We start from the raw sequence: 16,144 nt of genomic DNA on the forward strand, positions 1-16,144 counted from the left end.
AAAAACTCCAAGGATTATGCAAAGTGCCTTAATTCTGCTCAAGTGTATATATTGGTGTTATGAAGTCTCAGTCCCAAGGGAGATGGGCATAAATTAACACATTTATCAGTTACTGTTCACAAAAAATCCAAAGGAAATTAAAAGACAGTTTGCTCATTTCTGGAATATTTGATACAATAAAAACCCAGTGAAATTAAGGAATTAAGAGCCCTTTGAAGTTCGTTTTTAATAGATATGACCTGTTGTAAAAGACACTGTCATGATTCATATTTTTTGTGACACATGTGAATTAATGATTCATGACGCAGATGGATACTATACACCTCCAAAGAATCGTTGCTTTCTTTTGGGAAATGATATCGACTCAACGATCGACCTTTGTATGTCACCCCATCTTAGAACAGTAGTGCTGCACCCTCTTAATGTTTACTGAGTTTAACTGAATCCACCACATACCATAATTTTCTCAGTATATATCTCACTCTCCAAATCTCACAATGCTATTTAAAAACTTCTAGTAATAGTTATGGTATTGGGAAATTCTGTCAATTCTTGTTTAGGATACCTTACCAAGCAGATGCTCCTATAGGCTTTCCTAAGGTTCATACAAAAATGTAGAGGCTATCAGTCAGATCTGGCTCAATAAAAACCTTGGACTACTCTCCTATCTTTCCCAGCTCTGATGAGATTTCACCTCATCCTGCCAGTAACCAGACGTCCAAATCTACGTGTTCTGCATGGGTCCTACCTCCCCTTCCCTGCTTCCATTGCTGAGTTTTCTTTCCCCCTCCCCTATCAGAATGTAAGTTTTTTCTCTGAAAGAGATTTTGTTTATTTGCGTTTTTGTGTTCCAAGTTTTGGCAGGAAAGAGTCTCAGTGGATAAGATCCCTGGGCCTGGTATCAGGAAAAACTGTGGCCTCAGGCACTTGCTAGTTGTATGACCTTGGACAAGTCACTTAACCCTGTTTGCCTCAGTTTCCTCATCTGTAAAATGAGCCAAAAGAAATGGCAAACCACTCTAGTATTTTTGCCCCCCGCCAAAAAAAAGCTCAAGTGGAGTTATAAAAAGTTGGACACAACTGAAAATGACTGAACAACAAATTCCCAGGGTTCAGCACACAGAACATAGAAATTGTTTTATCATCCACATCTATTTTTCTACATCTTTCTCTCTACTTACCTACCTATCTGTCAAGAAAGATTGGCCATACAAGCAGGAAGAAAACCAGGAGAGGACAGAATCTTGAAAACTCAGGGAAGAGAAAGTACCTAGGTGGGGTTAGAAAAGTATCAAATGCTGCAGAGAGGTAAAGAAGAATGAGGACTGAGAAGAAACTAGATTTGCAATTAATATATCATTGGTGGGTGTGGAGAGGTCAGTATTGGCTGAGTAATGAGGCTACAAATCAGATTGTAAAAGTGAGGAAAGGAAGTAAAGGCAATTACTTTAGCAAGAGTCTTTTCTTTTTCTTTTAGGAAGTTGTCTGCAAAAGGAAGAAAAATCATAGGATGAATTTTAGGGGCCAGTACAGTCAAGTAAAATTCTTTTTCTTTTTTTGAAAGAAACTTGCATGTATATACAAGCTCCAGAAAAGGAGGCAGTAGCTTGAGGGAGACGGAAAATTATAGAAAGGCAGCAGAAGATTTGGGGGGAAGTTGCTACAGAAGGCTTGAAAAGAAGACATCCAGGGAAGTTAAGGGTCAGCCTTGGCCAGAAGAAGGGCCACCTCTTCATCTGGGAACAGAGGATTTTAAGTGCTTTCAAGTTGGAGAGTAGGAGGAAAGATGCAGGGAGCTTTGGGAGAATATGACTTCTGTTTTCAGTTTCCCTTTCCTTGTATCGCTAGCATTAACAAATGCTTGTTGACCTACTCACTGAGGTCCGGTGGGTGAGCGGTTTTATGTATATATTTATTGAGGGGGTAACAACACAAGAAATAAATTAACAGGGGGAGAATTTGAATCCAGTTCATCTGACTCCATCTCCATACTCTTTCCACAATCCGAACAGGCTAAAATATTAGCCATCATTCAAAGGCTTTGGCCAAATGCAAACTTAATAATATTTTATTACTTATGTTTACTGAATAAAGCTGAACACTTCCAGACAAAATAATGCTGTTTTAAAAATTTTATTTTAGAAAGAAAAATAATAAAAATGCTCATTTTATTCTAGAAAAATATTTTAGAGTTATTTGACTCCAGGGGCTGCTGGGGGAGCACTAACTCTGGAACGTGTGCCACCCTGGGCAAATCGATTGCCTCTAAAATCAAAAACAATATGGTAACTGATTGCCAAGTCAAACACTCTCAAAGTACAGCACTACCTAAGCCCTAACATCTTCATCATTTAAACTGGGCATGTTGATCATAAAGAAGTCTAAATCTCAACTGTGTTCAGCTTTAAAAAGAAAAAAATTAAAAGTTTTTTCGCTGACACCATCTCCCCCCCATCCCCCACTCCAATCCCAAGATAATTTAGAAAATCTATGATACAGAGAAGTATAGCAAAGCTGTGTTAGACCCACGGCTGGGGAAGGGAGGAAATCATTTCCCTGAAGTTCGATAGCAAAGTTCTTCAAAGAAAGGGAGTGTCACAGTCTAGAAAAGGGGGAGGAGAATCTTTCTTCCTCTATTCCCAAGGGTCATCTTGGGGTCCCAAAGGGCTTTCACATTCCTCCCTCCCCCCACCCCGCCCCGCCCCACAACTGGCCACAGCGCAGTTTTCCCGGCTGTGGGCCCCACCCATAGAGCCCAGTCACATCCCAGCTATTAAAGTCTCTTATTTCCTAGATCGCTAGCCGTACATTGGCTAGCCTTAGGTTAAAAGGTAAGAACTTCGAAGATACGCCCATAGGAGGAGGGAAGACGTGAAGAGGAAGTTCGTTCTGGATCGCGAGAGAAGCCTCAGAAGGAGGCGCGGCCTCTAGCACCGCCGGATCCGGAAGTAGTACTTCTTCCCTCTTGACCTCCCCTTCCTGTCACCTAAGTAGGATGACGTGTCTGAGAAAGTAAATGCGGAAGTGGGCGTGTCCTAATCTGCACGCCGAGGGGTGGGCCAGCCAATCAGAGGCTGAGGCGCGCGTCAATCACTGCCCGCTGATTCCTCGGAGTCCGGTGCAGACTCTCAGGGAAAAATAAGAAATCCTCGCTTCTCCGGGTTTTAGTGGTAGCTCGAAAAGGGCGTGGAAAGGGGCTGGAGGAGGTGGAATGTTGTCGCTCTGATTGAAGGGGAAGGGGATTCCTTGGGAAATGGGGGACTCCGTGGATTAAATCTTAATTAATTAGACCAACTAATTGACTAAATTAAACCAGTTGAATAAATTTAATTAAATTAGTTAAATAAAATTAATTAGAAAGCTTAGTCATTGGAATTTTATTCAGCTTTTGAAGTGCAAGGGGATATGTGTTTTACTCCTAAGTTCACTTAAACCCCTTGGGCCTCAGTTTCTTCAGCTGCAAAATGGATTGCCTCATAACAGCTAGCCTTTAGATAGCGTTTTAAGGGTTGCAAAGCACTTTACACATATCTCATTTTATCTCTGTACTGAGGTCCATTAAGGTTTCGATCTATAATTCCATTAGATTTCGTTGAAAACATTCAATCCAATTCAATAAACATTTATTAAGCATCCACTCTATGCCCAACACTGTGCTATAAGCACTAGGGATACAAAAAGAGGCTGAAAACATTCCCAGCACCCATCAAAGAACAATTGTTCTTTTTTTTAAAATAGAAACAAACCCCAGAGCAACCCATTTATTGTTATAATACCATAAAAGAAAGATCAAAACAACATGGAAAAATGTGTAGCTGGCTTTTGAAGCCCAGAGAATGTAACTAAGAAAAAAAAGTATTGCCTTCTGAGTGTCTTCTAACTTCACTGACAATATTCTTCTAGTTAGAAACACTTTGTAGTAGGGTAATGTTGTCTCCTTTTAGCATGATCGGGCCAAGCTGTTTCCTTCACTTTGTTTTAGAGTGAATCTCCTCTGCATCATCCAATACAAGATTCATATATTCATTGAAATCAATTATGCAGCCCTCTCTTCGCATATTTACTCACTCATACAGCCACACCTGAATTCGGGACCGATTTTGGAGATACCTGAAGATGAGGTTGATGGGCTGCACCATCACCTTCTGCACCTTCTGGCCCTGGCCGCCATACGCCATGGGGGGAGCGTACAATGAGAGCGAGGGGCCCGGCACGCCTTAGGGAAACCACCAGCGGAACCGGAAGTTCTAGAACAATTGTTCTAACATTTGGTTTCTGCCTTCCAACATCAGTTATTTTTGTTTCAGCTTCTAATCAGGCTATAAACTCTTAATAAAAAAATTATTCTTGAAATCCACCTATTCATCATTTCTTATAGCACAACAGTATTCCATTACATTCATATATCACAACTTGTTCAGCCATTCCCGGATTGATGGGCATCCCCTCAATTTCCAATTCTTTGCCACCACAAAAATAGCTGCTACAAATATTTTTGTACAAGTAGGCATTTCCCCTTTTTTATGATCTCTTTGGGAGACAGACCTAGAAGTGGCATTGCTGGGTTGAAGGGTATGCACAGTTTTATAGCCCTTTGTGCATTGTTCCAAATTGTTCTCCAGAATGGTTGGATCAGTTCACAACTCCACCAACATTTTCCCATGTTTTCTCCAACATTTATCATTTTTCTTTTCTCTCATGTTAGCCCATCTGATAGGTATGAGGTGGTACCCCACAACTGTTTTAATTTGCATTTCTCTAATCAAAAATGATTTAGAACACTTCTTATGCCTACAGATAGTTTTAATGTCTTTTTCTGAAAACTGCCTGTTCCTATCATTTGACCATTCATCTATTGGGGACTGACTCTTATTCTTATAAATTTGACTCTGTTCTCTATATATTTGAGAAATGAGGCCTTTATCCAAGAAACTTGCTGTAAAAATTGTTTCCCCCTAGCTATACCAAATATTAAACTGTATTATAAAGCAGCAATCATCAAAACTACTTGGTACTGGCTAAGAAATAGAGTGGTGGATCAGTGGAATAGGTTAGATACACAAGATGTAGTAGTCTAGTAATCTACTCTTTGATAAACCCAAAGAGTCCAGCTTTTGGGATAAGAACTCACTATTTCACAAAAACTGCTTGGGAAAACTGGAAAATAGTATGGCAGAAATTGGGCATAGACCGATATCTTTTTTTTTAATTTATTTTTTATTTTTAGTTTACAACACTCAGTTCCACAAGTATTTGCATTCCAAATTTTCTCTCCCACTCACTCCTCCCCACAACCCCCTGAGACGGCATATAATCAAATGTAGGTTCTATATTTACCTTCACATTGAACTTATTTGCATAATAGTCCAGTTGTAATGAAGAATTATAACCAGTGGAATGAATCATGAGAAAGGAGAAATGAAACCAAATTTTTTTTAAAAAGGGGAAAAAAAGGCAAAAAATTTGCCTCAATCTGCATGCAGACTCCATAATTCTTTCTCTGGATGTGGTTAGTTTTTTCCATCATGAGTCTTTTGGAGCTGTCTTTGAACCTTGCATTGATAAGAGAAGTCAAGTCTATCAAAGTTAGTTCTTACAGATATCATGTGTCTGTAATCGTGTATAATGATCTCCTGGTTCTGCTCCCCTCACTCAGCATCAGTTCGTATATGTCATTTCAGGTTATAATGAAGTCCATCTGCACCTCATTTCTTATAGCACGATACTATTTCATTACATTCATATACCATGATTTGTTTAGCCATTCCTCAATTAATGGGCACCCCCTTGATTTCCAATTCTTTGCCACCACAAAAAGAGCTGCTATAAATATTTTTGTATGCATGGGTTCCTTTCCCACTTGTATGATCTCTTTGGGATATAGCCCAAAGTCTCAAAGGGTATGCACGTTTTTATAGTCCTTTGGGCATAGTTCCAAATTCCTTTCCAGAATGGCAGGATCAGTTCACAACTCCATCAACAATATAATAATGTTCCAATTTTCCCACATCCTCTACAGCATTTATCATTTTCCTGTTTTGACATGTTAGCCAATCTGACAGGAGAGATATGGTACCTGAGAGTCGTTTTGATTTGCATTTCTCTAATCAATAGTGATTTAGAGCATTTTTTCATATGCCTATAGATATCTTTAACTTCTTCCTCTGAAAACTGCCTGTTCATATCCTTTCTCAATTGGGGAATGACTTGTATTCCTATAAATTTGGCTCAGTTCCCTGTATATTTTAGATATGAAACCTTTATCAGAGATGCTGGTTGTAAAGATTTTCTCCCAATTTTATGCTTCCCTCCTAATCTTGGTTGCATTGGCTTTGTTTATACAAAAACTTTTTAATTTAACATAATCAAAATTTTTATTCATTTTGCATTATGTAATGCTCTCTGTCTCTTGTTGAGTCATGAATTCTTCCCTTTCCCATAAATCTGACAGGTAAACTATTCCTTGCTCTCCCAAATTGCTTATAGTATCAGCCTTTATTCCTAAATCATGAACCCATTTTGACTTTATTTTAGTATTCAGTGTAAGATATTGGTCTATGCCCAGTTTCTGCCCTACCATTTCCCAATTTTCCCAGCAGTTTTTGTGAAATAGTGAATTCTCAGCCCAGAAGCTGGATTCTTTGGGTTTGTCAAAGAGTATTATTCTACTGATCCATGACTCTTAGCCAGTACCAAGTAGTTTTGATGACTGCTGCTTTATAGTACAGTTTAATATCTGGTATGGCTAGGCCACCTTCCCTGGCATTTCTTTTCATTACCTCCCTTGATATTCTGGACCTTTTGTTCTTCCAGATGAATTTTGTTATTATTCTATCCAGCTCTGTAAAATAATTTTTTGGTAGTTTGATTGGTATGGCACTGAATAAATAAATTAATTTAGGTAAAATTGTCATTTTTATTATATTAGCTTGGTCTAACCATGAGCGACTGATGTTTTCCCATTTATTTAGATCTGACTTTATTTGTGTGAAAAGTGTTTCACAATTGTATTCACATAGGCCTTGGGTTTGTCTTGGCAGGTAGATTCCCAAATATTTTATAGTACATAGACCAATATCTTACTCCATATACCAAAATAAAGTCAAAATGGGTTCACGACTTAGATATGAAGTCTGACACTGTAAGCAATTTGGGAGAGAAGGGGATAGTTTACCTGTCAGACTTAAGGAGAAGGGAAGAATTTATGACTAAACAAGAGACAGCATTATGAAATGTGAAATGGATAATTTTGATCATGTTAAATTGAAAAGTTTTTGTACAAACAAAGCCAATGCAACCAAGATTAGGAAGAAAGCAGAAAATTGGGAAGGAGTTTTTATAGCCAGTGTCTCTGACAAAGGCCTCATCTCTAAAATATACAGGGAACTGAGTCAAATTTATAAAGATACAAATCATTCCCCAATTGATAAATGGTCAAAGGATATGAACAGGCAATTTTCAGAGGAAGAAATTAAAGCTATCTATAGTCATTTGAAAAAATGCTCTAAATCACTATTGATTAGAGAAATGCAAATCAAAACAACTCTCAGGTACCACACCTCTCCTGTCAGATTGGCTAACATGTCAAAACAGGAAAATGATAAATTCTGGAATGGATGTGGGACAATTGGAATACTGTTGCATTGTTGGTGGAGTTGCAAACTGATCTAACCATTCTGGAGAGCAATTTGGAACTATGCATACCCTTTGACCCAGCAATATCACTTCTAGGGCTGTATCTGAAAGAGATCATACAAGGGGGAAAAGGACCCATATGTATAAAAATATTTATAGTAGCTCTTTTTGTGGCGGCAAAGAATTGGAAATCAACGAGATGCCTATCAATTGGGGAATGGCTGAAAAAATTATGGTATATGAATAATGGGATACTATTATGCTATAAGAAATGAGGAGCAGATGGACTTCATAAGAATCTGGAGTCTTATATGATCTGATGATGAGTGAAGGGAGCAGAACCAGGAGAACATTGCACACAACCACAGACACACTGTATTTGTGATGACTAACTTTGATAGACTTGGTTCTTCTCAACAATGCAAGGTACTAAGACAGCTTCAAAAGATTCATGATAGAAAAGGCTATCCACACCCAGAGAAAGAATTACAGAATCTGAATGCAGATTGAAGCAAACTATTTGCTCTCTCTTTTTTTAAACTTTATTTTTGGTTTTGTTACATCTTTCTCATGGTTCATTTCATTGGTTATATTTCTTCTTTACAATTTGATTATTGAGAAAATAAGTTTAGTGTGAAGGTATGTGTAGAACCTATATCAGATTACATGCCATCTTGGGGGAGAGAGGGGAAGAGAGGGAGGGGGAGAAAGTTTGGAACTCAAAAACTTGTGGAACTTAGTATTGTAAACTAAAATAGTTAAATTGATTAATTAAAAAATTTTTGGAAAAAATTGTTTCCCATCTTTCTGCTTTCTTTCTCTTGGTCACATTGGTTTTGTTTGTGCAAAATCTTTTTAATTTAATGTAATAAAAATTATCCATATTACATCCTATAATGCTCTCTATTTCTTGTTTGGGTATAAATTCCTCTTATCCATAGATCTAACAGGAAGAATTTTCCATGCTGCCCTAATTTGCTTGTGGTATCACACTTTGTGTCTAAATCATGTAGACATTTTGACCTTATCTTGGTATACAGTGTGAATACTTATTTTCTGCCAAACTTCTTTCCAGGTTTTCCCAGCAGTTTTTGTCAAATAGTGAGTTCTTACCCCCAAAGCTTGGATCTTTGCTTTTATCAAACACTAGATTATAATAGCTAATACTGTGTATTATGCATCTAATCTATTCCACTGATCTACTACTCTATTTCTTAGCCAGTACTGGATTATTTCAGTGATTACCACTTTGTAATACAGTTTGAGTTCTGGTATTGCTAGGCTACCTTCTTCCACATTTTTTTAAATTGATTCCCTTGATATTCTAGCCCTTTTGTTCTTTCAGATGAATTTTGTTAATATTTTTTCTAGCTCCATAAAATAATTTTTTGGTAATTTGATTTGTATGGCATTGAATAAGTAAATTAGGTAGAATTGTCATTTTCATTATGTTGGCTCAGCCTCCCCATGAACAAGTAATATTTCTTCAGTTTTTTAGATCTGACCTTATTTGTGTAAAAAGTATTTTGTAATTGTGTTCATATAGTTCCTAGGTTTGTCTTGGTAGGTAGATTCCCAAATATTTTATATTGTCTGAAGTTATTTTAAATGGAATTTCTCTTTCTATCTCTTCCTGTTAAACTTTGTTGGTAATATATAGAAATGTTGATGATTTATGTGGGTTTATTTTGTATACTGCAACTTTGTTGAAGTTGTTAATGATTTCCACTGGTTTTTTCTAGTTGATTCTCTAAGTATACCATCATATTATCTGCAAAGTGATTGTTTTGTTTCCTTATTGCATATTCGAACACCTTCAATTTCTTTTTCTTGTCTTACTGCTCTAGCTAGCATTTCTAGTACAATATTGAATAATAATGGTGATAATGGATGTCCTTGCTTCACTCCTGATCCTATTGGAAAGGCTCTTAGCTCTCTCCATTACAATTAATATTTGCTGTTGGTTTCAGATAGATACTACATATCATTTTAAAGAAAACTCCATTTACTCCTATGCTTTCTACAGTTTTTTGATAGGAATGAATCTTGTATTTTTCATCATAAGCTTTTTCTGCATCTCTTGAGATAATCATGTGATCTTTGTTGTTTTTATTATCAACATGGTCAATTATACTGGTAGTTTTCCTAATATTGAACCAGCCCTGCATTCCTGTCATAAATCCCACCTGATCATAGTGTATGATCTTTGTGATATATTGCTGTAATCTCCTTGCTAGTATTTTATTGAAAATTTTTGCATCACTTCATTACAGAAATTGGCATATAGTTTCCTTTCTGTTTTTGTTCTCCTTGGTTTAGGTATTAACACTATATTTGTGTCATAAAAGGAATTTGGTAGGACTCCTTTGCCTATTTTTCTAAATAGCCTATATAATACTAGAATTGATTGTTCTTTAAATGTTTGATAGAAGTTATTTGTGAATCCATCTAGTCCCGGGGTTTTTTTTCTTAGGGAGCTCTTTGATGGTTTGTTCAATTTCTTTTTCTGAGATAGGGTTACGTAAGTATTCTATTTCCTCTTCCGTTAATCTGGGCAATTTGTATTTTTTGCAAATATTCATCCATTTAACTTAGATTGTCAGATTTATTGTCATATAACTGGATGAAATAGTTCCTAATAATTAATTTCATCTTCACTGGTGGTGTACTTATCTTTATCATTTTTGATACTGATAATTTGGTTTTCTTCTTTCATTATTTTTTGATCAATTTAATCAATGGTTTATCTATTTTATTGTTGTTGTTTTCATAATTCCTAATTTTATTTATTAGTCCAATGGTTGTCTTACTTTCAACTTTACTAATTTCTCCTTTGATTTTCAGGATTTACAATAAAGGGTGGGGAACCTGTGGCCTCGAGGCGACATGTGGCCCTCTAGGTCCCCAAATGTGGCCCTTTGACTAAATCCAAATTTCACAAAACAAATCCCCTTAATAAAAGGATTTGTTCTGTAAAACTTGGACCCAGTCAAAGCGCCACACTTGAGGACCTAGAGGGCCACATGTGGCCTCAAGGCCACAGATTCCCCACTCCTGATTGTGTTTAAGCGGAGATTTAGAGTATAAATTCTTAACATTCTCTAATTTTATGAGGGCCTTCCACTTTATAAAATCATTGAAGGTTGGAACTGGAAAGGACATTAATCATGGCTAGGCCAAACCTGTCATTTTATAGACGAAGAAACTGAGCCCTGGGAGAAAGAAGTTCTTTGCCTTGGTAAGAAGGACTTGAACCCGGGGCCTCTTGCCCTCAAATGAAGTAGTGCTCTTCACACTATACTATGGAACTAGTTGTGTGACTTCATACAAATTACTTAACCTCTCAGTGGCCTTCTATATAAAATGGAGATATAAGTCAATAAGCAAGTCAGGGGTCTTGACGATCAATCAACAAACATTTATTAAGCACCGAGTATGTGCAGGCACTGTGCTGTTGATAGCCAGGGATATGAAAGGGGTCAAAAGACAGTCCCTACCCTCAAGGAGCTTACAATCTAATTGGGGAGACAACATGTAAACAAATATATGCAAAATGAGCTATATAAAAAGCAAATAGGAAATAATTAACAGAGGGAAGAAACTAGAATTAAGAGGAGTCAAGAAAAGCTTCCAATAAAAGATGGGATTTTAATTGGGGCTTAAAGGAAGCCAGGAAAGTCAGTGGTCCTAGTAGAGGAGGGAAAGTGTTCCAGGCATAGGGGACAGTTAGAGAAAATGCCCGGCACAATCTTTATTCTCAAGTAGCTTAAAATCTATGAAGCGGGATAAAACTGAGAAATAATACTAGTAACTATAATATAACCCAGAATGAGATAAGTACATAGAAGAGTCAGTCAACTTGAATTTATTAAGCACGTATGATGTGCCAGGCACTGTGCCAAGCATTGGTCATACAAAGAAAGTTAAAAAACAAACCCAAAACAAACGAATAAACAACAACAAAGTTGTCCCTCTTCTCAAGCTCACTTCTGTGTACAAACAAGCTTTATTTAGGATAAATTGGGGATAGTGTCAGAGGGAAGGCACTAAGATTAAATATGATTGAGAAAGAGTTCTTGCAGAAGGTAAGGAATTTAGCTGAGATTTGCAGAAAGCCAGGAGTAGGAGATGAGCATTTATTAAGTGCTTACTATGTGCCTGGGACTGAACTGAGCCTATCTATTTCCTGTCTGGCTTAAACTGAGGGTGAAAACCATAGGTTACATTGATAATAACTTATACTTCACTGGAGTGTTGTAAGGAAAATTCTGTTTAAAACAAAGTGCTATCTGTATATTTTTGGTCTGGACTTATGATTTCATCAGCATAGGGAATTTCTGTCACTGAAGCAAATCAGTAAATGGTTTGTAACTTGGAATCATCCATAGATTTAGCATTGTAAAGAACTTTAAAGGTCGTCTGGTATAACTCCTTCATCTTAGAAGGGAAGAAAAAGAACTTCAAAGAGGTTTAAGTAATTTGCCCTAGGTCACACGGCTAGTAGCAAGGAGCAGAATCAGAATTTCATCTGGGACTCCAAATACATCACTCTTTTATGATTTCAGAGGGTTTCCTGGGGATAGTTAGACATAAAGTGACTTGCCCAGTTTTGCAGTTTGTATCAAGAGGCCTCCTTACTCTATAGCCCTGCCCTCTATTCACAATACCACACTTCCTCTCAGAGAACTATAGAAATTAAAGTTATTATTACTGCTCAATAAACGTTTGATCTAAGACCCTTTTGATGGATGACAATCACAGATCAGTGGGTTTTCTACTGCTAAAGAGGCAGTAGAGTATGGTGGATAGAGAGTTGGCTTCTGAGTCAGAAAGGCCTGAGTTCTGGCTTTATGACCGACCATTGGAAATCACTTAACCTCTCAAAGCTCTCAGGAAATTCTCTGTCAAGTCTGTGTTGTTGTTCAGTTAGTTTTAGTTGTGTCTGACTCTTTGTGACCCCATTTGGGTTTGGTTTTTTTTTTGGCAAAGATACTAGCATGGTTTGCTATTTCCTTCTCCAGCTCATTTTACAGATGAGGAAACTGAGGCAAACAATGTCACACAGATATTGTCTGAGGCCAGATTTGAACTCAGTCTTCCTGACTCCAGGACCTTCACTCTATCCACAGAGCCACTAAAGCTGCCCCATAAGTCAAGTTAATAAGCATTTATTAAGTGCCTACTATGCGCCAAGCCCTGGAGATACAAAGAAAGGCAAAAGATAGTCCCTGCCCTCTAGGAGCTCTCAATCCAAAGGGAGAGCCAACATGAGGAACAAATATGTATAAAAAATGCTATATACAGGAGAAATAGGACATAATTAAGCGAAGGAAGGCACTATAATTAAGAGAGATTGGGAAAGGCTTCCTATGGAAAGTGAGATTTTAGCTGAGGCTTGAAAGCAGCCAGGGAAGGCAGTATACTGAGATGAGGAAAAAGAGCATTCCGGGCTTGGGGGAGAGCCAGAGGAGGAGATGGAGTGTCTTTTCAGGGGACAGCAAGACGACTCCAGCATCACTGGATCAAAAGCTTGTGGCAGACAGACCCGCCAGCAGGCTATTGCCCTAGTCCAAGCCTGAGGTGTTGTGGAACTGCGCCAGAGTGATGGCAGTGTCAGGGGAGAGAAGAGAGCTTATTTTTTAAAATTTAATTGAATTAAATTTTTTTTTTTTTAGTTTTTAACATTCACTTTTGTAAGATTTTGAGTTCCAATTTTTTTTTCTCCCTCCTTGCCTTCCACCTCCCCAAGACAGCATGCAATCTGATGTAGGCTATCCATGTACAATCATATTAAACATATTTCCACATTAGTCATATTGTGAAAGAACAATCAGAACAAAAGGGAAAAACCTTGAGAAATAAAAAAAGAGAGAGAGCAAATAGTCTGCTTCGATCTGCATTCATACTCCATAGTTCTTTCTCTGGATTTTCCTAGCATTTTCTATCGTGAGTCTTTTGGAATTGTCTTAGATCATTGTATTGCTGAGAAGAGTTAAGTCTATCAGAGGTGGTCATGACACAATGTTGCTGTTACTGTGTGCAACGGAGAACCAAAATCTGAAACAAAAATAATCTTATTTCTTGTCAAGTAATTTCTAAGTGGAGTCTCCTCTTTATCCACTGAAGACACTAAACCAATGGAAATATTCTCTATTCCTTTCCAAAGTAAGCACCCTCTTCTATTATTTAGAAGATATTCACCTTATAGTATTGGAAATTCTCAATGTTGAGGTTTTTGAGGAGTCTGAGGGGAAAATACTTTATTATTGATTAATATTGTTTGAAACTAACTGGGAACTATAGGTCATGTTGACCTCAAGAGATCCTCCAGGGAAGCAAATGCTGGTTCCTCAATTACTTGTATTTTAGATTTGCCCTAAATGTAACAACAATAATAACAGAGGGGGTAGCCATACCTCTTTCCAGCTCTCTCTCCAGAGAGGGCTCATTTAAGAGATGTTGCAAAGGTGAGATCAACAGATCTTGGCAACAGTTCCAATATAATGTGGTGAGATCTAGCAAGAAATCCAGGATGACTCCTAGGTTGTCAGCCTGAGGAAATCTGAGGATGGCATACCATCTGCAGTAAGAGGGGAGTGTGGAAAGGGACAGAGTTTAGAGCTAAGCCCACCTACATAGATGGAGATAGTTTGCTTACCTGGTTCTCCTTAATCCTCTGAAAGAACAGGATAGAACTTTAAAAAGTTCCCCTTGGATTAATGAATGCTTAAAGATTTTTTTTTTTATTGTTCAGCCATTAAGTCTAGTGTAGTATCTTACCTTCTGTGAGCGTTTAACAAAACTGCAAATAATTGAATTGCACTGACTTTTATCTTCTGGTTTTAAAATCTGATTATCTCCATATAGGTGAGCTTCCCCTTGAAAACAGCTAAGAATATGTTAAATTTTGGCTTTTCTGGAATAGAACGATATTGCAGTTTTTCAGATAGGGGACTAAGGCAAAGAGGGACTTGTCCAAGGTTGACTATTCCCTTGTTTCTGTATCTTTAACAAAATGTGGTTTCTGCCATGAGTCTTATTTAAATGGGCACTATATAAATGTTAGCTATTACTATTATTACTTGCAACAGCTCACTGCCACAAAAACACATCTTTCAACACTTATATTCTCCAGCTATATGTCACAGTGGATAAAGTACCAGGCCTGGAGTGAGGAAGCTCTTGAGTCCGAATGTGACCCTTGACACTAGTTGTGTGACCCTGGACAAGTTACTGAACTGCTGTTTGCCTCAGTTTCCTCATCTGTAAAACATGGATAAATAATGACACCTCCCGAAGAATTGTTTTGAGGACCAAATGAGATAATATTTGTAAAGCATTTAGCACAATGCCTGGCATACAGTAAACCCTATGTAAATGTTAGTTTTTAGTTTTATTATTATCACCATTGTCATTGTCACTGAAGAACTAAAATTGTAGATGACCCAAAAGGAAATGGAAAAACATATGGTAATAATAAATAGACTGTCATATATTTTATGCAGAGAGTTTGTGCAGGGTATCAGTGAATAAGTGTATTGTTGGAAAAGGAGTAGGTCATTTATGTAGTGAGAATAAGGTATAACAGATGGACATCTTCATTGCTTTCCTGGTTCCCACAGAATGTTAAAAAGTCCTAGAGTGAGGCGTCTAGCACCTTGGGGATCTCCTTTACGGACAAGAACTACACAGGATGAAAAATTCTTTTGGTTCAGTGGCAAGAGTGCAGATAGGAGTCAGAGGGGCTGGGCCTGTCTCTACTTTTTGCATGTCCTTGGACAAATAGTTTAATCTGTTTTTCCTTCTCTATCAAATCATGTGGTTGGACATAACATCAAAAAACTGCCAGTAGCTCCATAATTGCCTCTAGGACAAAGTACAAACCCTTGTGGTATTCAAAGCTCTTTACAATCTGACTCCAGCCCACCTTTCAGGGCGTCTTACTGATTTATTCTCTTCATGAATTTCTCATTCCAAACAAAATGGCATATCTGCTGCTTCACATATAAAACATTCCTTTGCCATATCTGGAATGCACTCTCTTCATTTCTGTCTCCTCTCTTTTAAGCTTAGTTCAAGTGCCGACTGGCAAGAAGCTCTTTCTTGATTCTCTCACCCCACCTACTATTCCCCTCTCTTCCCCCATTTTGGTGTGTTTATTGCAAATCTCTTTTGAATTTACTCATGTATATGTTTTCTTGTTTCTCTTTATAGAACATTAATGTCTTGATGGCAGGTACCTGTTCCTCTTTTGTTTTTGTATACCCAGGGCCTAAGACAGTGCCTGGCACACAGCAGATTAATGAATGCTAGTTGGTTGAATGAATGTTTTTGTTGTTCATTCTTTTTCAGTTGTGTCCAACTTTTTGTGACCCCATTTGAGGTCTTCTTGGACAAGAAACGGTTTGCACAAGAGTGGTTTGTCTTTTCTTTCCTCAGCTCATTTTACAGATGAAGAAACTAGGGCAAACAGGGTTAAGTGACTTCCCCAAGGTCACACTGCTAGTGT

At 37.6% G+C, this 16,144-nt stretch overlaps 1 pseudogene; it reads right to left on the minus strand.

Annotated features, from left to right (window-relative positions):
• Positions 1–3,746: 3,746 nt before the first annotated feature.
• Positions 3,747–4,178, minus strand: LOC118848716 (annotated as a pseudogene).
• Between the last annotated feature and the right edge of the window lie 11,966 nt (positions 4,179–16,144).

This window comes from Trichosurus vulpecula, chromosome 4, assembly GCF_011100635.1.
Source record: "Trichosurus vulpecula isolate mTriVul1 chromosome 4, mTriVul1.pri, whole genome shotgun sequence".
Classification (NCBI taxonomy): Eukaryota; Metazoa; Chordata; class Mammalia; order Diprotodontia; family Phalangeridae; genus Trichosurus; species Trichosurus vulpecula.